The 24614-nt window shown below is 37.1% G+C and overlaps 1 pseudogene; it reads left to right on the top strand.

The window, feature by feature from the left end:
* Window positions 1-6928: 6928 nt before the first annotated feature.
* LOC102028772 lies at window positions 6929-8289 on the top strand (annotated as a pseudogene).
* The last annotated feature ends 16325 nt before the right edge of the window (window positions 8290-24614 follow it).

Genomic DNA, 24614 nt, shown 5'->3' with positions numbered 1-24614 from the left:
TGAAAATTTACAGGGCCAAGATCCATAAGAAGAAATAAACCTTGAAAGAGGAGTTCAGTATGTTTCCCCTCAAAGGAGCTGCTGATTCTGAAAGGGAAAGTTATGGCTGGGTTCATGGAATTCAGAACTGTTGGCACTCTCTGCTGGCTGGGCAAAGCCCACCAAGAGGAAGTGACTTTGGGGACCACTTGACGTTTTGTTTGGGACCTTGAGAAGGTATACTGTAGTAGTAAAAGTAAGAAACAGATCACCCCTTATAGCAGTGATTCTCAATCATGGATGCAATGAGAATTACCCAAGGAGATTATAAAATATTATCAGTGCCCTGTGCTTTTAAAAATATTTATAAAATTTTGTGATTAAAAAAGGACCAATCTTAAAGGACATATATGCCACTTATATAAAAATTATGGAAAAAAGAATGGAGAACGGATTAGTGGTGGCTAGGGGATAGGGATGGAGGGAGGGGATGGGTATGGCTATGAAAGGGTATGATAAATAGTGATGGTGCAGTTGAGTAACCTGATTGTAAGTGACTGTTATGAAAGGCTATAGGTGAGGAAAAATTGCACAGAGCTACACAAACATGCACACATATACAGTGAGTCCATGTGTAACTGATAAAATCTGAATAAGCTGTATAGATTGTATCAATGCCAATTTCTTGATTTTGATACTATATTGTGGTAGCGTGGAATGCTGGCATTAGGGGGAAAACCTTTAGGAAAAGTGCATACAGAACTTTCCAGTACATTTCTTTGTCATAGATAGATAGATAGATAGATAGATATAGATAGATAGAGATAGAGATAGAGATAGAGATAGAGATAGAGATAGAGATAGAGATAGAGATAGAGATAGAGGAGATAGATAGAGATAGAGATAGAGATAGATAGATATTTTTCAAGTATTCCAAAAGTGAGTGGCTCCTGACCAATTGAACCAAATCTCTGGCATGGAGCCCAGGCACCTGCATATTTTTAAAGCTTTCAATGTGATGTTAATTTGCAACCAGGGTTAAGAACCATTTCCTTAGAGGGACTGAAACTGCTTTTAATAAACTCAATATCTGGTTAGATTAGGATTATTGTGTTTTCTAGGCTGCGTGTTTGCAGGTAAGTGCTCTACTACTGAGCTATGCCCCCAACCCTGAGTTTAATCTACTGTCAACATATAGCTCTGCCTCCATGCATCACAGTCCCGTTCTAGGAAAGAAGAAAAGGGAGGGACAAAAGGATACACCAGCTAGTTTGTTCTTCAGGGGAAAGCAATAGTTTCCCAAAACCACTCATCAAACTTCTGCTTATCTCGTATTGGCTCAAGGGCAATTCCAGTTGCAAAAGAGGCTGGAAATTGATTGACAATTTATCTTTCCACCCTCTAATGTAGAAGAAGGCAAAAGGGAAGGAGACTGGGAATTCTTGTGAAGTTAAATTCACTTCAACCTGTAGTACTTTCCTGGTGGACAAAGTCAATTGGCCCACTAAATATTCACTACATCCTCCTTTTAGTGTAATTTTTTGTATTGCAGAAACTACAAAGCTAAAAACTATTTTTTCCAAGTAGAGGCCTATGTTTAGCTTTTGCTAATCTGGTATTCTTGAGCAAGATTTGGGAGGTATACGTGAACTGGTTGGTTGGTTGATTGATTGTTTTTTTTATGTATGCAGGTATGTATTCATTTATTTCTCCTTTTTGCTGGCAAGCACAATAAGGGAGAAAAACATTGGCTTTTTCTGTGCCAGGATTTCAGTGGCTAGTGGCTAGTTCATGAGTAACAGTACCTTGTGAAGCACATACATCTAAGAGATCCAGCATTGCTCTTGAGCTAGCAGTGGTAGTGGTGGTAGCAGCAGAAACTACCTGATCCCCGTTTCACGCTTTTGAAGCCAAAAGTTCCAACAGTGTCCCCCTTTGGTGGTAGAAGTAATATCCACCACTGCAGCTAGTTCTACAGCGGCATTCTGGAGGTTATTTTTGAAGGCCTATCCCGGAGCATTATCCCTACCTAAGCAATCCCTCTCCTTATCCAAGTTTCTAATTCCGTGTATTAAATACCTTTGCTTAAAATAGCCAGTTTCTGATTTCTGCAGTAAAGCCTGGCCTATCTAGGATCCCAATACTCATACTTAATCTTTTCATCCAGTACCTAATTTGGGGGAATCATTCCTTCCCTCAGATTTGACCCAGTTTTTGCATTCAGTTTGAGTGAATTTTTATTCCTTTCTGTAAGGCCTCTCCATGGAGCCAGGGAGTTAATTTTCTGTCCACATTCTTTTTCTACAATATGTGAAGAAAATGCAGGATGACTACAGCATGAGCACGACACAAGGAGCCATCAGTGACTGTGGCACACGTAAGGTCCTGTTAGGTAGAAAGGGTGAGGACTCTTACGCTGACAGTGCTGGAGCCATCTGTCAGTCATGGGTCTGCCCTCAGGGAGAACTTCTAATTATCTGCCATAAACACATCTTATTTGGGCAGTGGAGAGCACTCTGCTCCTTTATATATATTGTAACCCACTTCCTATGCAGTGTATCAGGAGCCTGAGTGCTCTTAGGGCCTGCTGGTCAGCCAGGACTGGCATTTCTTTGTACTTCCATAAACCTCCTTAGTAGGTTTTCTAGTTGGTTGGATTTGTGTCAGTCCCAGGTGTGAGTAACCACAGATAAAGGCTTATTTTGAGATAGGTTTTTAGTTTGAAGATTTTTATTTTACCTGTAGGCTGGTGTGGTCTGTTCTCCAGAGTCTAGGCCTCACGGACACTTCCATGGGGCTTTATGAATCAATAACGACTTTTAAGGACATACTATGTTTAAACAATTCTTTTTCCTAGGGGTTGGCCTTCTTCTTCTTCTCTCTGCTAGAGAAATTTTAAGAGAAAATGCTTGAGAAAGGCCTAAATCCCTAACTTTGGCTAAAGGTATTCTTTCCTTGCCCCTTCAATTAACTTCTGCATGGTTATAGAAATTGGCTTTTTTAACCCCTAAAATTTTTCCAAATGTTAGATCTGTAGGCAACTTAGAGTGCCTGGGGCAGGCAGCATTTCTCCCAGCAAAGCTGTGTTTTTTTTTTTCTCTTCTAAATTAGCTGCTTCTAGGCCAAATTAATCCTTCTTGCAGGACTTGGTGAAAAGTGGAAAGACATTTTTTTAACAGAGTGCATATTGAGGTTGGGGACATGGGGAGCAGAATTTGAATGGATCACACTGTTTTTAAAAACTCTCCAGAGTACTCTGGGCAACTGGTTAGTTTTTTTTCTGCTACTCCCCGCCCCCCGTCCACCCCTCCGAAGTGTAAGAAACTACAGAATTTAGATAATCAGGGTAAGTCACCTAACTGCAGAAAAGAAGCAAAGCATCCGAATCACTGACACTATTTTCTCTGCTGTAAAGTAAGGTAAAGTGAGGTCTGACCCAACATATTCACATCATTTTTTCTTATTTCTTGGCATAGTCAGTTACTAACTCAGCTGCTCAATATCATATAAAATAAAGGCCTCTAGAAATTGCCAACTTCCTGTCAACCTTCCTTGCTAAGGAGTCAACTTGATACTATTAACACACTCTACTACCCTGGAGCAATGAAAACAATCATAAAACATCATTGCAAGGGAACTAGCACAGATTTTTAAGAGGGAGCAAAGACAGGTGTGAACAAATTCTGTTAACACTAAATGTACTTACCTTCTTTGTAGTCAGATAATGGATGTCCCAGAATGAGTAGGTATCAGGCCACTTTGGCTGAGTGGAACATGATCAAAGGACAATCAAGAGGCAGACCACTTGTCCCTTCCACTTATACAGTCTGTTCAAAAGGACTTCCAATAGGTTATTTTAATTGACCTGTGAAATAATTTCTTATGATGTAGATTGGAGAGAAATTGTTGCAAAAGTTACTTAAAACTGTTAAATTCACCACAGGCTAATTCAGGCTAATTATCACTGTCATACTTCTACAAACAAGGAAACTGTGAAACAATGAGGTCAGGACATTATTTTCTCTGTTTTATGCAGAGCTGGGTATTTAATTCGTATTTAACTCCTGGCTCTGTGATCCTTTTCATATTATACCAATAATCCTCCCTCAGTAAGACCCTAGTCATCTGCACTTCAGCAATACACATCAACAACTCCAACCATGTTATAAGTATGATGTGATTAAAGTCTACCTGTAATAATTCCATTGCAGAGTTGTAGAAAGTGAATGATTAGAATTAATATCAATACCTATCAAAGATAACAAACCAAATTACACAGAGGAATGCAGTTGTGATAGGGAAAAAAACCTACATTTTTTTTTTTTGATACTGGGTATTGAACTCAGGACCTTACATTTGCCAGGTAGGCAGTTGTGCCACTGAGCTATATTCTCAGCACCTAAAACCTACATAATTTAAGAAAAGTATGACATAGAAATGTACAGTCATCTCTCTGTATCCGTAAGGGATCCTTACAGATTCCAAAATCTGTGGATCCTTGTATCCTTTATATGAAATGGGACTTTATACAGGCATAACCTTAAAATGTATTTAGCACTGTTAATAGCAACAGTAACATCAACAGCAGCATTTTTGCCTTAAACGAAATCTCATATAGCTATCTTCAGCATCTACCTCTTATTCTCTAATACTATTACCCATTAAAATTAACCAGGATTCTTGGAGATAGTTGTTGATATTTGGGGAGGGGCAGGAAAAATTATGTTAGATCTGAAACAGTAGGTTGTTGCTACAAAACAAAGATAAAAGAGCTTAGAGGACCAATGACACTTTGAGAGTGGGCTTCACTAAACGTGTAAGCATGTAAGCATCAAAACAAAACGGGCAATGACAAAAACAATGAGTAATATGAACAAATTGAAACTGCAAAAGCCCATGAGCTCATCCTGATACTGAAGGATGAATGCCAGTTAAAAGTGACAAGCATAGTCATCATATAAAAGAATAAATATAAAGTTTCAGTTTACTTTGTTATTAATTTTAATAAGTGGTAACATATTGATCTATATAGATTTTTAAAATTTGTATAGTATGAAGTATGCATGTGTGTTTGTATCTTTTTCTATCCTATTAGTATGGAAAAAGTATACAAAAACTTGCTGAATATATGAAACAATTCCCCCAAATATAAGACCTGCTCATTTTCCAGACAGGATTTTATTCTTTTTTATACTATTACCCAGGTTACTCTGATTACTCACTTCTGGAAAGACATTTTATGCAGGTCTTGTTTGGGACACACATTCCTAGCTACCTGATCTTAGAGCCTGATTTCATACACACAGAGAGATATTCCTGTTTATGGTAAGTACACCTTTGACCAGGAGATGGCTCCACAGAGCAACAAAAAAAATCATTAGTGCTAGAAATCTTTTACACTCTGTGTGTGTGTCTATGTCACAGAGAGAAAAACATTGCTTTCATTATCATAATAAATTTAAATAATTAAAAAGAAACCATTTAACAATAAAATTAATTTATACAAGCTAAATGCTTTGATATAATTTTAAAAGCAAGTATTTTTCAAGTTCAACATGAAGTTGTTATTGTTAATATCTACTTCAAAATTTACTCATATACATATCTGCAAAACAGTTCAACACACATGCCAAAAGCAAGTCATTTGGAATTAGTTGCTGCTTTTAAGTGCCAACAATGTAAACCAAGGTCAAGAAAAGTCAGTGAGTATTATTTATTCAGATCTGGAAGTAACATGACATCTGGAAGAATATGTATATTAAAGTCTATTCTAGTTAATCCTTATATTATATTTTTATTTTTAAAATACAAAGTAAGAATAAAATTTAAATTTCATTCTGAAAAATAAGTCTAAAAATAGGTATAGCCATAAAGACTATCATCTCAAAGAGATGTACTAATTTCCCTTAACATTCTTCTGTACTACGTGTTATTTTATAATCAAAGATTTAGGTATAACAAAGAGTAGTTATTGTTTTCTCTAGATTTTAATTACAGTCTGACCCAGCTCGAACCTGGCTGTGCTAGGACTGTGAAGGAGGTTGCTCAAAAACAAGAAAAAACCCAGAGACAATTTGTAACAGACAAAGTTTATTAAAACTTTTATTAATAGGTACTAATAGGAAACAAGGTGAATTGAAGGTTAGTATTAAGAAAGGGGCTCGCACAACTGTAGTTGGGTCCGGAGGTATCTTTGGAAGATCACGAGAGGTACATACTCTTCAGCAGCATTGCATGGCAGGTACAGAGGGATGCATGTACACTCAGCACGGCTCGGGAGGTCCAGTGACGGACAGCCAGCTAGTTGCATCATTTTGCTGAAAGGCTCAGTGGTCCAGGGGTAGCAGTGACATGCAGAATCCAATGTGGGCAGTTCCCAGTGTGCTTTCATTAATACGGTGCGTTTTTTGACAGCCTGCCCTGGGCATATTTACAATGTCCCTTTGCTTTGACAAGTCTTAAGAATGTAATAGGTGGTGGAGCGTAATTCTGGCAGCCTGAGGGTGTCGGAGCCCCTATCAGCATCCCCGATCGTGCCCCAGGAGCTGCAGTCAGAGAGCCCAGTCTTTGTTCAAAGGTGACGGTGGTGGAGGAAGCGATCTGAGCTGGTGAGCGGCTGGTTTGTGAAGTGCAGGGCTGGGAGCAGGTCCAGCACAAAGGACCCTTGGCCGAAGACCCGCTTCATGCCCAACAGCTCTCCTCAGAGCAAAGAAGACAAATATTCAAGGAATATCTGTTAAAACGAAAAAGCACTTTTGACATACAAACAGGAAAATCAGATTTCCAGTAATAGAGTAATGACATCTGAAGACCAGGTCGAAGAAGGGACAAAATTTCTAAAACTTAAAACAAAAATGGCTGATACAGAAAATATCAGAAGACATGCAGAAAATACTCATACAATGGAAAAGAATTACATTCCCTTAAAAGCTTCTACTGAATTCAAAACATGGCATCTAAAACTGTAGCCAGGCCTGTTTCATTTATTAATGCCAAACTGACAGAAAAGCCAACAACCATCGATCAGCAAAGATATATGTTAGCAAAAGCCACTGTGGATGGATCAGCTCAGCCCAAAGAAACTACAGAAGAGAAGAAATCTATGTCATGGAATCACATGGCATCTGAAACTGTAGCCAGGCCTGTTTCAATTACTAATACGAAACTGAAGGAAAAGTCACAAACCACTGACCCATGAAGACATGCGTTAGGAAAAGCTGCTGTGGATAGATCAGCTCAAAGAAACTGCAGAGAGAAAAGCTCACCTGAGTGAATGGAGAGCTGGCAAAGGAAGAGTGCTGAAGAGGCCTCCTAATTCAGTTGCTACCCAGCAACTGAAGCCCAAGCCCGAGAGACAAAATGAAAGTCGGGTGGGATCGTTCTGGACTAGCATGGTAGAAGAGGATGAACAAAGATTATTTACTAACAAAGTAAACAAGACATTTTCTGAATGCCTAAACCTGATTGATAAGGGATGCTCAAAAGAAGAAATAATGACCACACTGAATGACCTGATTAAAAATATCCCAGGTGCTAGAAAACTTATTAAATATTGCATATGTCTTGTACATATTGAATCAATCACAAGTCCTATTGAAAATACTATCTCACTCTATGAGAAGGCAGTTCTGGCAGGAGCTCAGCCTATTGAAGAGATGCAACAGGCAATTGTGGATATTGTAACAGTGAAAAACCAAGAAAAAAATAATTGTGGAAGAAGTACTGAAGATGGTGTACAACCAATGAACAAATTCAGGAAATCAACACTGAAGATACAGGTGTTAATCTAGAGCCAGGGAAACCAGAAATGGAGAATAAACGTAATAAAGATGTGGTATTTGAAGACTGTGAACCACAGCAAGATGACAAAAAAAAAAGATCCATCTGACAATTTTAAAACCCCTGATACAGAAAATAGATCAAGTTGCTTAATTAAATATAACATACCTACTACACCATACTTGCAAAGTATAAAAAAGAAGATGCAACTTGATGAAACAAATTCTGCATTTAAAGAGCTAAAGTTTCTAACACCGGTGAGACATTCTCGACGTCTTCAACAGAAGAATTCTAAATTACCAGATATGTTAAAAGACCATTACCCTTGTGTGTCTTCACTGGACCAGTTATCAGAGTTAGGAGGTGAAACTGATGCTTTTGTATGTTGCCCTAATATAGCATTGTGCCCTATGTATTCTGAGACTGACACCTCAGAGGAGAAATAAAGTTCCAGGAGGGAGGGAGGGTTTTTATTATTCTTGGGGTGTTTGTGAGGCTTCATATTGCCCTGAACCTGGAGTTGGCCAAGTACCTGAGTATTTGTGGAAGTAAGACCCTGTACTGACATTCATGTCCTAGGAGTTGTTCTTCTGTGTGTGGAAAGCTAATCCTACCAGATCAATCTCAACAGACTGAGTTTTTAATATAAGTAAATTTCACCAATTTCTTTACCATGTTCCTTAAATGTCCATAGATTTGTTATGATGTTATCTTGTTCACTTTATTAACTTTAATACAGTAATGATGCATCCTCAGAAAATGAGGTGTTCTGGATAAAATTTATATTCCATGGGCACATTTCAAAAAATTTTGATACACTTCCCTGCCTTTAAACAAAATACTGACAATTCTTTCTTTGGCTTGATGAGTGTGATAGTCAAAATTTAGGGTTGAGAACTAGGTATAGTAGAGCACGCCTGTAATCCTAGCACTCAGAAGGGTAAGGTAGGAAGATTATGAGTTCAAGGCCAGCCTGAGCTACTTGAAAAGTGAGACTCTGTATCAAAACCAAAACAAAAAAATAAAACAAGAACTAGGGACAGAGAAGGCAAGGAGTAAAGCTCAATGACAAAGGGCATGCTTAGCATGCCTGAAGTCCTGTATTGAATACCTAGCATCAAAAAAAAAAAAAAAAATTGTAATGTGTAGAGCTACTCCCTTAAGTATCAGGATATAGTGGGTTTAGCTTATTTTTCCTCCAAATTCATGTTATTCAGATTGTTGTGCTGTGTTGCATTCCTTGACTGGCCTATGGTTCTTCTGTCTTTTCCTCTATGATGGTGTATATCTGTTTGTTGTCTTTGCCTCTGACTCTTGATTATAACTGAGTTTGCAGAAAAGGATTGTTAACTGGACACCCCATGTCTAACTGAGGTATTTCTTCAAGTATAAGAAAAAATGGAGCCAAATTTAGTGGATATTCAAAACTTTAATCTGAGTTTTTTTTCTTTTGTTTTTTTTTTCTTTGCGGCTTGATTGACTGTTAAAATTTTAACCGTCATAGCTTTATTTGATAGTTTATAAATTAGTAGAGTTTAGGAAAGATCTATATATTTAATATCATTGTAGTTTAGCATTTCCAAAATAAGTAATGTTTATTCTGTATAATATAAAAGTATCATTGTTCTTTTCTTTTCTTTTTTTTTTTTATAGTACTGGGGATTGAACTCACGACCTTGACTTGCTAGGCAGGCACTTATGCCACTGAGCTATATCCACAGCCCAAAAGTGTTGTTGTTAAATCATGTCCACTTAGATATACAGTAAAGCTTTCTCCCCACAAATAAATACCACCAGGAAAATTGTTTTATAATGTTTGAACTAATACTTACATGGCATATCAACTCTACAGTTTCAAATAAGTGAATACTAAAAGGTCAGTTTAAGAACTATATGTAAAATATGAGTGTAAATAACACATACTTAGTCATATGTTCATTCCATTTGTATTTTTATTTTATTTATTCTCTTATGTTCTAAGAGCAGGACTTTTATTCTTAATATGTTACCTAATCAGTATCCAATAAAAAAATCTGTATAATAAAAAAAAAAAGAATGTAATGGGTGTCTCAGGGACATAGTGCCAATGTACTTTTTCCCAGAATGATATACTCCACATCCCCACCCATGTGCACGAACACTCTTGCAATTTTACTGCATTCATCTGTCATGATTTCCTTTGGGCACCATACCAAAATCTACACAGGAAACTGAATCCCATAAAAAAATACAAAGAACAGAACTTATGAGTCCTGTTATAAAAGCAAATAAATAGAATAAAACATATCTCCAAGTAGAAAGAAGAGATTGTAACTAAGTAGAAACAGAATCAACATTAAGTTTCTCTATAGCAGTAATGTGGATTTGTAACTCATGAAGAGCCAAAGACATATTGCTAGGATTTTTACTAATATACATACACAACATTTTGTATTTATGAGGGTACAGGTGCAGCCCCCCTTCCTACTGCTGTTAGCATATCCAATGCCTTTTTTTTCTTTTTATGTAGAGGGAAATTTCTCCTTTTACTTCTACCTATGTTGTACTTAGGTACCCCAGGCCATCAAGTACAGTATAACCCCCAAAAGGCTTAATAATGTTTACTTACTTTTGTACCAAGTGGAAGACGTGTTATTTGGTGTCATAAAAAGAAAACAAATTTAAATATAAGTTTATAGAGCAGCTTTCCATCTGTGTCCATGAGTGGTGGGTGTTATTCCAGTTTAACATTTGCTTCCGTTCTGTCAAGGCAACTGTGGAAGTCATGGTAAGACAGTAGAGGAAGACAAAGGCAACTCATTGTATGTCCAGCAATCTGTTTTAACTATTTTTTTAAGGGCTACCATCTGTATCCAGCATTGACTGTCTTTGGCTTATAAAATTGCTCCCACCTGTGAACATCTTAAGACCTGGGTTCTCTGATGGCTCATCTGTTGGATTAGAATGGATTAAATTGACTCAAGATAAACTTTTTTTTATTTTAAAGAGACAAAAAAAACTTTAATAAAAACAATTTTTGTAGAATCTTTTGTGATAGTTATCAGGCAGTCATGTGTAAGAGCTCTTAAAATAATTTTTGCCTTTTTTGGTAGGGCTGACCCAGGTGACTCTATTTTGATTTTGATGAAGTCTTACACTTTTTTAATATTCCCTCTTTGTCTTTAGGACAATATTGCTAATTAATTTTCCTATACTTATGTTTTCATTGTCCTTCATTATCATATATTGTAACAGCTGTTGGTCTTATTATTCCCATGTTAGAGAGGAAATGATCGATGATTGAGAGCCCTTTTAGCCACATTTGAACCACAAACAAAGATTTTAAAAGAGTAGTTGTTAGGTTAAGCTTTCCTGGAGTCCACTGTTAAATTTAATCTTAACTGTTCTTGTAGGTGATGTCTGACTTCTCGAAACATGGATCAGATAAACTTGTTAGAAGTTATACTTTCACAATATTTTTTTTAAAAACAACAATTACCAAAGCTTTGAAAGGGAAATACAAAACAAACTAATAGGAATGAAACAAATTCATTTTGTAGAGCAGTTTTGAACCAAAAAACATAAATTTAGTCATATCATTTTTGACAAAGATAATCAGAGAAAGAAGCAATTTGTCTGTAGTACTTATTTGATTCTTTTCCATGAATATGATTGCAAATATTTGAGAAAAGAATCAGTTGTGGATGTGTGGCTAGAATTTTGATGAGAGTTTTGCAATTAATAATGAGGCAGGCAATTAGGGCACAGCAGAGAGAACCTGTCAGTTGTGGAGACTGGTTAAGTATCGGCACAGAGGAGCTCCCAAGCCCTGAACATGATACCAGTCAGGGAACGCCATCTTCACTTCTTCTGACACGGGATTTTCAAGAGATGAAGCAGAGCCCTGCACTTGATACCAATCTTCTAGCGTGAGTGCAAGCAGCTTTTTGAATGGACAACTTAGATATCACATTAGAGGGGGGATATAAAAGATAGTAGCCGTGAAGCTCATGGCTACAGTGAGTCTTCTCATCAGCCTGCACTGCCCTTTACAGGGTATACTCCTCTTCCTAATTTAATTAACCAGCCCACACTCACTCTGCAGAGTGCTTCTTTTCAGAGCATTTTTCTTTCCCAGCACTTCTTTTTTCTTTTCTTCCTTTACCTTCTTTTTTTTCTCCTTAAATAAACATTAAACTTTCACGTCCATTGATTATTGCTCCCAATTCTTTGAACAGGACAGTGAGAACCAGGATGGGACTGGTTGTCCCTAGTCCAGTTAACAATAAAGATAACTCAGTTGTTTTATTTTATATAGCATTTTATGACAATAGTCATGATTGACAGCATTGTATGTGGCTCATTAGGGCCTCCTTTGTTTACAGATGTATTTCCTAGGGGACTAATGGCCATATCTTTTAATTATCAGAGTGGCACCGCCTTTTAAAATTCTGCATAGGATAACAGTACTGAAAAAACATCAAAGAGTAGGTTTAGACCTTTTACAAGTTTAGGAAAACATGCTAATGACCACAAATACACTCATAATCTGATGTAGGACAACATCTCATACGCTGCAGTCAAAATAACAGAATACTTCTTCATCAAAGAAAATAGACATAGACCGGACTTTAAGTGGCAGAACCGTCTAAATGGCAGCTTCTCTACCTTCTGAGTAATGTGAATGGTGCCAAGTAGAAAAAACTAAAATATCAACATTTCACTGATTTAAATTATAAAGTGGTCATATGAAAGACTTCTCAACAGACGTTTAAATGAGCCTTATTTCTCTTCGTTTAGTTGTTGTTGTTTCAGACCCTCCTCATTTAACGGCTGCGTTAGGGCCCTACTATGAATTGATTGCTAAATGAATGATTGTACATAGCATGCAGACTACAAGACATAGAATGAAGATATGATCAAAGGGAACTCCAGCTTGCTGACTCTGCTTTTCTTTGTATAGCTCTTATATGCAATATTGTAATGTATAACAGAACATAAAACTATAGCACTACACTATACAGTATGATCAGGAAAAATTACAGTACTATAAAAGCAAGGTGTACTGTACCCCCAAAAAAGGGTCTATCAAGAAGATGTACAGAACTATACAAAAAAAGATGTGTCATTAGTCCAAGCAGAAAGTCATATGTCCGAACAGCATGCCTCTGTCGTAAGTAGGTCGTAAAACAAGGAATATCTGTATGACCTACAACTCCAGCCCTTTTATTTTTTATTGTTTATTTTGAGACAGGATCTCACTAAGTCATTAAGTTGCCCAGGCAGAGGTCAAACTTGCAATCCTCCTGCCTTGGTCTCCTCAAATACTGGGGTTACAGGCATGAGACAGCATGCCTGGCAAATGTTAGATCTTTTAAAATACAGTTTTTGCAAGTAATTAAAATCTTGCAATGACAGTATAAAATACAAGAAATTATCTCTACAAACCACAAAACTCTTTGTTTTATGGATCAGCTATTATATCACAAAGCTTTTTGTTTTATAGGTCAGTCCTTGTAAATTTTACTAAGAGCAAGTCAGTATCTTAAAACTTTATTTCTTTAAAAATAGATAATTAATTACGGTTTTATAGCAATGCACAAAGTTTTGATTTTTGAAAACACTTTAAATAATCATTTTATTATAACCAATTTAATCATACATATGAACACTTTTGAATAAAGTTTTCTCATCCATAAACTTTTATGACAAATATTTAAGGTTTTGTCTTTATCATTCCTTTTTCTATTCTGGAACATTCCAGTTATTTTACTTGAGAACATAATCTTATTTTACCAAACAAATCTTTTCTTCCTGAAAATAGGTCTTCATATTTATATAATTTTTTACATTATTTTTCTTTTCTTCCACTTTATGATTTCTTTCTGTTGTAAGCTTTGCAGCAATTGGCTTGTAAAGCCTCTTGCATTTATTTTCCTTTGAATTTAAGTGAATTTAGGAGTTATCTCTCAGATGTTGCATTCCAGGTAGGACTAGCTGGAACAACACTGCACTTAAATAACAAAATTATCTTAGTATAAGCCAAAAGCAGAAGAAAAGCAAGCTTAAGAATTATCTTTTGATGGACACATATGCTGCTCCAAGTTCTATTATAAATTGTGCTACTATAAACATGGGTATGCAGGTATCCCTGTAATATGATAATTTTAACTCTTTTGGGAAGATACTCAGAAGGGTGATAGCTGGGTCAAATGGAATTTCTGTTTTTAGAAGACTTTCTAATTTTAAAGAATCTACACAATGATTTCCACAGTAGTATTAGTTTACATTCCAACCAACAATGTAGAAAGCTATCTCTTTCCCCTCGTCCTTGCCAGAATTTGTTATTATTAGATTTTTGATGATAGCCATTCTTTTTGGGGTAAGATGGTATCTCAAAGAGGTTTTAATTTGCATTTCTCTAATGGTCAGCAATGTTGAATATGTTATCATGTATTTATTGGTCATTTGTACTTCTTCTGAGAAGTATTGCAACAGATGAATGGATAAGGAAAATGTGATATTTACTGTTTCCCCAAAAATAAGACCTAGCTGGAAAATAATCAGCCTTGAAAACTGGAGATCAAAAATGCCAGCCCTATCTGCCATCACTATTATCTTACTCACTGGCTACTCTGTAAATTAGGGAAGGCAAAGGTAGGCTGACTGGGGCTTGTATTTTTGAGGATGTACATGATGGAGTATTACTTGAATTCGTAAGTAAATGGATGCAACTTAAGAACATAATGTTAAGTGAAGTAAGTCAGACACACAAGTTGAAATATTGCATGGTTTTATTTACATAAGAAACTCTAATTATACATATGCAAATGAGAAGCAAAATGGAAGATAGACAAATAGAAAGTAGGGAGAGGTTCAGCTGGCTCCCCAAATTACTTATTCCATTGTTTCAAAACTATTTTAATATATATGCTAATTTATTTCATTTACATTACTAGTTTCTCCTAGTTCATTGAAAGGAAAAGTTTGTGCTAATATCTGTTTACGTCTTCTTTGTAAGATGGAAACCTTATACTCTGAGTAACTGCTTTCAAGACAACAAGCAGCATACTAACTATTGTTATTCACTTACTATTTTGTAATGAATTTTTGTTTTATTTTTTCATAAAAATAAAAATAAATTTTTAAATGAATTATTTTAAATCTGTTTACAGGAAATGTTTTAGTCAATCAAACAAAAACATCACCTTAGACTATAGAATCCAAAAGCAAATTTACCAGTCATCCAAGATGTTCCCCCAGTAGACTTCCATTAGTTCCTTGTGGGCCACTAGGAAGGCTCCTATCTCTTCCTCCAGCATCCTGAGATAGGAGTCATCCCCCTCACCACCCTTGAGAAGCCAGTGCACACTGTGTATTACCCGAGAGCCACCCCTCCCACTGGACATCTGGCTTTGCATCCAAAATCCCTCCCTCTATGTGCTCCCTCTATATGCTCCAGCTTGAGCTCAGTCCTGTAGCCCAGACCCTTTACCTTCTCCACTTTCCCACCAGCAAAGTGTCTGTCTTTGCTGCTCATGGTGGTTTTGACTTTAATTTTTGAGCTACGACTGGTCAGCTCCCCAGCACCGTGACTTCAACAGGTTTATCAAAGTTCTCTTCCTGTGCCTTGTAATCTTGAACTCAGAGCTCAGCCTCTATTTTCTGTTTGCACTGCCACAAGGAAGGGCCATCCCAAAGCCACTACGATCTTAGAGAGCTTATCTTTTTTTAAAAAAAAAAACAACATTCACTAATAAGCAACAGTATTTTCCCTAACGCTGGGGGGCATTTTCAGGGCCACTCCAATGGTCCTGTGATAGCTGTCAGCACTCCTCACATGGAGATAGAAAGTCATCCCAAGATTTGTCCAGCTATTTTTCTCTTTGCAATTTCCATAGATCCAACCCTCATGGGAGTTTCTCCAGCCTCCTGGGTGACCGCTTGTCCCATCCCCACCCCAGCTGTGGTAAGGCTGTGAAACAGGTTGACACAAGACAGTAGAAAACACCCAGAGTCCCAGTGCATATGGTTTATTAAGACTGTTTTAAAAAAAAAAAAGACTGACTAGTTAGTATTAACTGTGAAGAGTAGGGTTAATTGAGACTTATTAATAGGGAAGCGTCCTTGAGAAGCACAGACAGGTCCAACAGCACCACTCAGAAGGTCCACTTGAGGGGTGTATACTCTTCAATAGGCAAATTCATGAAGGGCACATACTCTTCAACAGTGCAGCTCAACAAAGCCACAAGAAGCACTCACTCAAAAATGGCACCACCTGGCAAAATCTCTGAGAGACATACTCTGCAAAAGTATCACTCGGTAAGTCCTCAAGGGGAGTGTACTCAGTGACAGCAGCATTCAGGAGGTCCGGTGGCAGAGACCTGAATGAATCATTTTGCCAGAAGATTCAGTGGTAAGTGCTCACCAGTCTGGAGGGCTAGTGAGAGCATGCCAGGGTAGTAACACTTATCCCCGCTACAGTACTCTGTTCTGCACTTGGTTATGGCAGGGAGAGGAGTTCTATAGATTAATCTACATAAGTAGTGACATTAGCTTGTTTTGTTCCATTGCATGACAGGCTTTTCAAGAAAGAGTTGACTTGGCATACACGCAGGAGAGGTTTCCACAGATAACACTGTGATTCCAGTTCCCAGTGCCCTTTAGATAATACTTTCTGGACAGTCTTATTTAGTACTTACAGTGTCCCTCTGCTGGGTAAAAGTCTTGAGAATACAAAAGGCATCTCAGGGACATGGTGCTAAAAGCCTTGCATTTTCTCAGGGATGATACACAGTCCATTCTTTCAAATAGGTAACATTGAGTGAGCACTTGCTATGTATTATGCAAGATGTTTTAGGCACTTTACGTGTATGAATTCATCTGAGTTTTAAAGCTATATTATGTAGCAGATACTATTATTATCCTCATTTTTTAGATAAAAAAACTGAGGCACAGAGATTAAAGTAGTTCAAAATCAAACAGAAGAGAAGAGGCTCATTAAATTCTGGTGGCTTACCTGCTTTGCTTTCCTACGTGTCATGCAAAAATACATACTCAATCTCCACCTCAGGGGGGCGCTACAATCCAGTCAGTGAAGACAATAATATACAGTTGTCAGTATTTGTTCTAGGATTCTGGTGGATACTAAAATCTGGAGATGCTCAAGTCCTTATATAAAATGATTAGTATTTGCAAATAGTCTGTATTTATCCACTTATATACTTAAAATCATCTCTAGGTTACTTATAATGACTAATGCAATTGCTATGCAAGTAGTTGTCATGCTATGTAGCCTGTGTGTATTCAGCAACATAATTCAGCCTGTGTATATTCAGCAACATAATTACTTTTTGGATATTTTTGATCAGCAGTTGGTTGAATCAGTGGATGTAGAACCATAGACAGGTAGGACCATCTGTATTTATAATGACATGATGCTTTATAGTTCACAAAAGGATATTTATATGCCCATAAATATTAAAGAACTTTAAGAAAACAGTGCAGAAAATGGTACTAACTCGGAATAATAATGGTTCAAATACTAATTTAATAATATATGTAGGTAAAAGAAAAGATGGTTATACATTCCAGCAGGCAGATACAATTTAATGGGAGATATGACTTAGGGAGGCCAAGAGAGTGAGGGAGATTTGGGTAAGTTTGAGGAAGCAGGAAATGTGCAACTCTGATAGCCCCGGGATACAGAGAATTATCTAGGAGTCAATACAGAGATCTTATCAGAAGAGAATGCAAGGGGGTGTGAGAAATAAGGTTGGAAAAGTAGGTGAGAGAAGTCTTTGGGGACTTTTAAGTGTTAGGAATACTGAGAACGATGAGAGCAACTAATTGATAAGTGCTAACAGCCCAGCACTTTGGTGGGGGCTTATTTAGCTGCTCGAGGTCATTATTGCATTTGCAGAAGTACATTAAGGTTGAAAATTCTATTAGAGTTACTAAGGATTTTGCAGTTGTATAAGTCATTCATTAATTAATGGACCTTTCACTAATGCTTATAAAGTGTTTTGAAAAATTCAGAGCTACTTGATTTATGTATCTATGCTAATGCCCTTTCATAAAAATTAATGGTGTTTTCCCCCTCATTTACAATGTTTTCATGCTAATTTATCTTTGTGTATTTTTAAACTCTCTGCATATACTGGGCTTCTATCATTCTGCCCCCCCATACTGTCTTTCTTTTTCATTCTTTAAATGAAAAATATTAAAAATCATTTTTAACTTGAGGTTTTTCTTGTTTTGGTTTGTGTTTTTACTTTAAAGACAGGGAGTGACACTCTTGGTTATAACGCCATGACAAGGAAGCCTCTGAGAAAAATAGAAAATAGTTTCATTGTATTATCACCCATCTTTATATTCTAAAAATATGCCAAAGCACAAACTTTGTTTCCATATACTGGCAAGGCCTAGTTGTACTAAAAAATTTGTACAGAAATGTCTTCATCTTTAAAGTAGGAAGCATGGGAGAGGAAGTAAAATAGATTCTAAGGTTCAAATCTACCAATTGTGTAAGAACTATGGGTGAACTGAGAAAAGAGGGAAAGGGGGAAGTGAACTTTCTGAACTCAATGACAAATAGATTTTTCAAGTTTAGCCTATGAACACTAAAGTTAAGAAAACACAGGAGAAACCAATGATTATAATGAGAAAGGCTCAACCATCAGCTCAAAGGTTACAGGCCAAGTTCTCAAGAGAAAAATAGAAGATAGACCAATAATATTAAGAAATAAGAACATACACAAATGCAGCCACAACATTTTAGAAAAACCAACAGAGTTAAACAGATTCAAACTTATTAAATGCAAAAGTAAAGTACTTTGGTATTACCTTTTTCTTTCACTTATATTATTTCCCTTTTTTATTGATATGAATGTGGGAATGAGAAACCAAAAAACAATAGAAGGGAGGTTTGAAATGAATGAGGAATAGTGAAAATGGAAAACTAGGTATTTCTCATTTCTCTGGCTCCTCTACTTCATTTACACATTTCAGAAGCCCTTTCCAAGACTACATATCCTTAGAGATAGGTTCCTGCCTGGCCTTGAACACGACTTCCTCTGACCCCTCCCACGCGCGTGAAGGAAGCCCCAATCAGCTTCTAACGTGTTACTGAGCCCGCCCCTCAAGCTCCGCCTCCAGCCAGAGTCCTCATAAGCCCCTAGCCTCCTTTGCACACGGGATCCCTGTGCTGCATGCAATCCTCTCCTCTCCAGGTCCGGAGTAAAGGCCTTCTTTCCCCCGTCATTTTTTTCTTCTTCTTCACCGAAAACCGAGGACTCAGTATATATGATTCATTATATATTCTTTTTTCACTTTGTTACACTGAAGATAAACATATTCAGAAAATTTAAGGTTACAGTTGCCAAATATAATGCAGTATGTCCAATTAAACTTGAATTTCAGATAATAAAGAAGTACTATTTTTTAGTAAAAACACATCCTACATATTGCATAAAAAATTATTTGTTGTTTATCCGAAATTCTATATTAACCTCATGTCCTAAATTTTTGTTGGTAAAATCTTATAGCTGTACTAAACGAGCCATTGCCAGAAATGGATCTTCTTAGTCTCTTTATTTTAATGTGCTTAACCTGACTTGTCAATATTTCCCACTTAATTTTTTTTCTTTTTTATTATCAATGTATGTTTGCAATGCATAGTAGTTACATCCAGTTTGGGGGATTGGTATATGTGTCAAGACAAGCATATCTTGGTCATTTCTGATCCCTTGCTTCCTTCTTACCCTTCCACTTCTCAAAAAACCCTGCGTTTTAATTTCCTGCCATCTCTCCTCTAAGTCACACTTTTTAAAATTTATTTATATTTAGGGTTCTCATATAAGAGAAACCATGTTATGTCTAGATTTCTGTGCCTAACTTATTTCACTTAACAGTATAATCTCAGCTTGCATCCATTTTCCTGAAGTGAGATGATTTCATTCTTTATAGTTGAATTATCCATTCATGGATAATTTTTATCCATTCATGTATTTATGGGCACCTAGACTATTTCCATGCTTAGCTATAGTGAATTGCTGCTATAGACATGGTATACATGTATCACTGTGGTAGATATCTTTAGCTATTTCAAGAACACACCCAGGAGAGGTATCGCTGGGTCAAACTGTTACTGGATAGGGATCCAGGAGCTTCTCTCCAGGTCCTTGATGTCCTAAACAAATAATTGAACAAGACAGAAAATGTTGTGAGGATGTTATTTTATATTTTTTTTTTTTTGAGGATGTTATTTTATTAAAGGTAGAAGAAGATATACACTCTACAGGTAACAGTGATCCAGTGAAATGTTCACAGGAGCCCCAAGGATGAAAGGATCCCAAATACCTGGACTGACTTCCACCTCATGCAAATAAGTCATTCTGACAATTGTCCTCTCAAAACAAAAACTCACTTGGCCTCTCACCAGATGTAAATGAAATATCAGAAACTGTCTTTTGATTGGTTGTACCCACATGTAAATGAAGAACTGGAAATAATGTCTTATGATTGGTGCTGCAATAGCACTGGATTCCAATGAAGGATTGAAAATATCATTTTCTGATTGGTCCCATGTACAGTGCTCAGGAACCATAAGCCTGGAGTCATTTTGGGTCCCATGTTCTACAGATGTCTTCTCTTTTTGGGTAACATCTTTTATGAACTTTAACATGTGTTGCTCTGTTGGTTGTTTGGTTTGCCCTAGCCCTAAATTCCTACTTCAAGATGGAATTTCTATGTTTAGTTTTCTGAGGAATCGCCATACTGATTTCCATAGTGGTTGTATAGTTTACATTCTCACCAGCAGTGCAGGAGTTTCCTTTTTCCCAACATTCTTGCCAGTATTTGTTGTTTTTTGTGTTTTTGACAATAGTCATTTTGCCTAGTTGTTTTGATTTGCATTTCCCTAAATGGCTAGAGATGGTGAACATTTTTCATATACGTATTAGCCGCTTACACTTTTTCTTATGAGAAGGGTCTATTCAGTTAACTTGCCTATTTTTGATTGGGTCATTTGTTTTCTGAGGATTATTTGAAGTTTTTCATATATTCTAGATTAGTCTATCAAAGAGTAAACAATCTATGAAATATGTTTAATAGATCCAAATACATTGTCATTTATAGATTTTTTTTTTTTTTTTTGGTCTTTTTTGAGACTGTCTCGCTATGCAGTTTGGCTGGCCTTGAGCTCACTTTGTAGCCCAAGCTGGCCTCGAACTCACAACATTCCTCCTGCCTCAGCCTCCTGAGTGCTGGGATTACAGGCACGTGCCACCACGCCCGGCTTCCATTTATAGATTTTTAAGATGCCAAAAGTACTGGAATTCATACTAGGCAAATGTTAGTATTTTAACTCAGATGTTTTATTTATATTCCCACTTAATTTAATTTTTAACAGTTACTTCTAAGTTGCTAAGAAAACATAGGATATCAAACAAATAGAAGTCAATGTTCCAAGCCATTTCTTCTGCCAAGGGGAAAAGACCCCAAAATTTGTACACTTAAGGTCTCAAAAATCTAAATTATAAGGCTGACTGGCTAACACAAGAAAAAATGTATGTTAACAGTACGGGAAAAGGGTCTATAGGTAGGAAAAAATATAAAGTGAGGGACTCATTGGCCTTTCTGGATAATCCTGATTGGAAAGAGTTAAAATTTTACTACAGAGAACAATTAACAAGGCAAGGAAGCCTAGTAAACAGAGCAAGGAGCACAAGTCAGCTGCCCCCCCCCCTCCCGCCCCTTCACCTTCAATAAAATGCAAAGGAGACAAGAAGTGGCCACTTAAAAAAAGAAGATTCTTATTTAGTGTATAAAACACACACACATATACATATACATCTAGCTATCATCTATCATCTATCTACTTATCTATCTATCTACCTATCTATCTATCTATCTACCTATCTATTTATCATGTATCCATATATTGCTACCCTAGGGTCACTATATTACTGCACTAAATACACATGCACCCATCCCCCTTACTAAGTTGGCCTTGTATGTAAGGTCCCTCCTAGTCAACTCATAAATTCCAGAGATAAGGCCCTGACAAGGACAGACAGGCCTCCTTAGGAATGTGCACGTAGGTACTGGCATGGGGGTTAGGGTCTTGGGGACTGGGATCCATCTATGACAGTCCAGAGGAACAATCAGGTTGTGACAAGTTCCGGATATCAACCTGGGAGGAAATGCTCTCCAAAACATGACAAAAGAAAGCTGAGGATCTTGGGTATTCCGGCCCCCTACCATCCCACAGGATAGCTTTCTGGCCCCACTTCTTTTCTTTCTTACAAATGAAGTATTTTTGTTTTTCCTTTTAAACTTAGTTTAGAACTAAACTAACATTCAATGGTCCTTTCTAAATGGTCGTCACTCTAGGTGAGCACACATATATGTTGACCCCCTGGCCTGCCTTCAGTCAACTTTTTCCTACTTTATTGAAGGTTCATGAATAAGCACTAACTCTCACACATGTAATTAAGACCAGAGTGAATTCTGGATAAGCATGTGTGTTGAGAGGCCCCTGAGATGACTCAACAGTCTATCAACCATTCTTGGTGATCATACCTAGACATTCAGGGGAGATACTTGCCTTGAGGTACAGATCCTTTAAATTCTGAAATAATGATATCCAATGGTCCTTTAATCAGTTACTGGTGCTGAATTTACGATCCCAATTGGCTGTGAGGCAGCATTGTAGTGGCCATCCCTAGATGAGACATTAACAATTCGGAAGATACTTTATTTTATGTTTTAAACACTTGTTTTAATTACTGATGCTGTTTTATTTTTAAGTTAATTTATTGCCTTGTAAGCAATTTACACTTGCAGACATAGCATATGATACACACATACATACGAAAACACATAAACCAAGACTTACATCTATCATTTATCAGTTTTCAAAAAGTTATACTGTGGGCATGATTTTTCTTCTGTAGCCTTAACCAATACTTATTCTTCAATTTGCATGTCTGAAGCTAGAATTTCTGGTTGTAGCAAGGTGAGAAATTTATTTCTCAAAGCAGATTACCTATCCATTCAGTCTTCAACGGATCTTTATCTTCACCAGCCTGGAAAAGATGGAGGCTCCAGGGACTCATGTTCACTGAGTATCCACTAATGTTTCACTATAGTTGGGCCCAGTCATCCCAGAACCAGAAGTTTATAAAATGGATGGCCAAGGATTCTCTGACCAGAATCTGAGGAGAGGATTACTTACTAGTGATTCAATTTAGAAAGGACTGTTAGATATTAGTTGGGTGGTACCAGAAAGTCTAAATAATTTTTGAGGAGCAGATTTCCAGGCAAAGGGAGCAGCTTTCCAGAGACGATTCCTCTCTGCCACTCCAGCCAAGCTCAAAACCAAGACAGTAAAATTTATGCCATCTCTCATCACTATTCCTCTCCTACCTGGTACATGTTTTATCCTTTTAAAATGCAATAGGACAGCAAAGCTCTCAGTCCTCCTATGTTCATTACAGTGTTATTATCCCAAGCCAAGATATGTAAACAGCCTAGGTATTTACCAGTGGACAAATAGGAAAAGAAATATACACAATTAATACAGTTAGAAACAATGGAGCTGAGAGAGTCACTCCCTCCACTCATTTCATCTAAAACAGTACCCTGGGGTCCTTCCTACTTCCATTGTTCTAGGAGAGGTAAAGAATCACACAACAAAAACTCAGGTAATCTCTGACACACTAGGTGAGAGCACATGCGTGTTCCCCCTGGCCTGACTTCAGTCAACTGTTTCCTACTTTATTGAAGTTTCATGAATAAGCACTAACTCTCATACATGTAAGTAAGACCGGAGTAATTCTGGGATAAGCATATGTGCTGAGAGCCCCCTGAGATGACTCAACAGCCTATCAATCATTCCTGGTGATCATACCTAGAGATTCGGGGGAGACACCTGCCCTGAGGTGCAGATCCTTTAAATTCTGAAAGCCTGATTTATGTAGGGGCTGCTGTGTGCCAAGTGCTATAATCTGTGTGCAGAGCTTTTGTGTTCCTGTCTCCTCAGCACCACTTTTCTGCTCATGCCATATCTTTTGTCTGCACGAACTTGCCCTGAGCATGACTTATCGTGATCTTCAATGAGTTTGGCTGCTTTCCACTTACTGTCAAGTGTGCGCACACATTCTTTGCTCGTGGTACACAAAAGCTTGGATTATACCTGCTAACTTCACACAGTAATGCAATGGACTGTTATATTACTCAGTCTTTACAAAAAAGGAGGCAATCCTGTCCTTTCACACAATAGTGGTGGACCTGGAGAAATTTATGATAAAGGAAATAAGCCCAAAAAATGTCATGTAATTTCATTTATATGTAAAATCAAAAGGAATAAAAGTCTAAATATATAATGATAAGAAATAATAGTAGTTATAGGGGTGGGGGATAAAAAGATGTAAATTAAAGGATACAATGCAGCAAATACATAGGGTGAACAAATGGAAAGATTCCCCAAATGAGGACTACACTTAATGATAGTTTATTGTATCCAGGACTTTTACTAAATAACTAGCTTATAGCCATCCTTGGTGTAATCTTTGCTATATCCTTGCTTGGGAGGGGGAGTGAATAACCATGTCAAATGATAGATATATTAAAATTGTTTCACTATAATAACATGTATGTATATATACAATATCTTCTAACATCATGTTGAATAACTTAAATGTACACAATAAAATTTATTTTAAAAACAAAAAATGGACAAATGCAGTAAAATTTCACTAAAATTATTTATACCAAGAAAGTAGGGGCTGGGGATTTAGCTCAGTGGCAAAGCGCCTGCCTGGCAAGCGCAAGGTCGTGAGTTCGGTTCCCGGTACCGGAGAAAAACCAGAAAA

This window comes from Chinchilla lanigera, unplaced genomic scaffold, assembly GCF_000276665.1.
Source record: "Chinchilla lanigera isolate Chin_1 unplaced genomic scaffold, ChiLan1.0 scaffold00023, whole genome shotgun sequence".
Lineage (NCBI taxonomy): Eukaryota > Metazoa > Chordata > Mammalia > Rodentia > Chinchillidae > Chinchilla > Chinchilla lanigera.
Note: the sequence above shows the minus strand (reverse complement) of the source record. Positions and strands in the feature narration are given on the sequence as shown.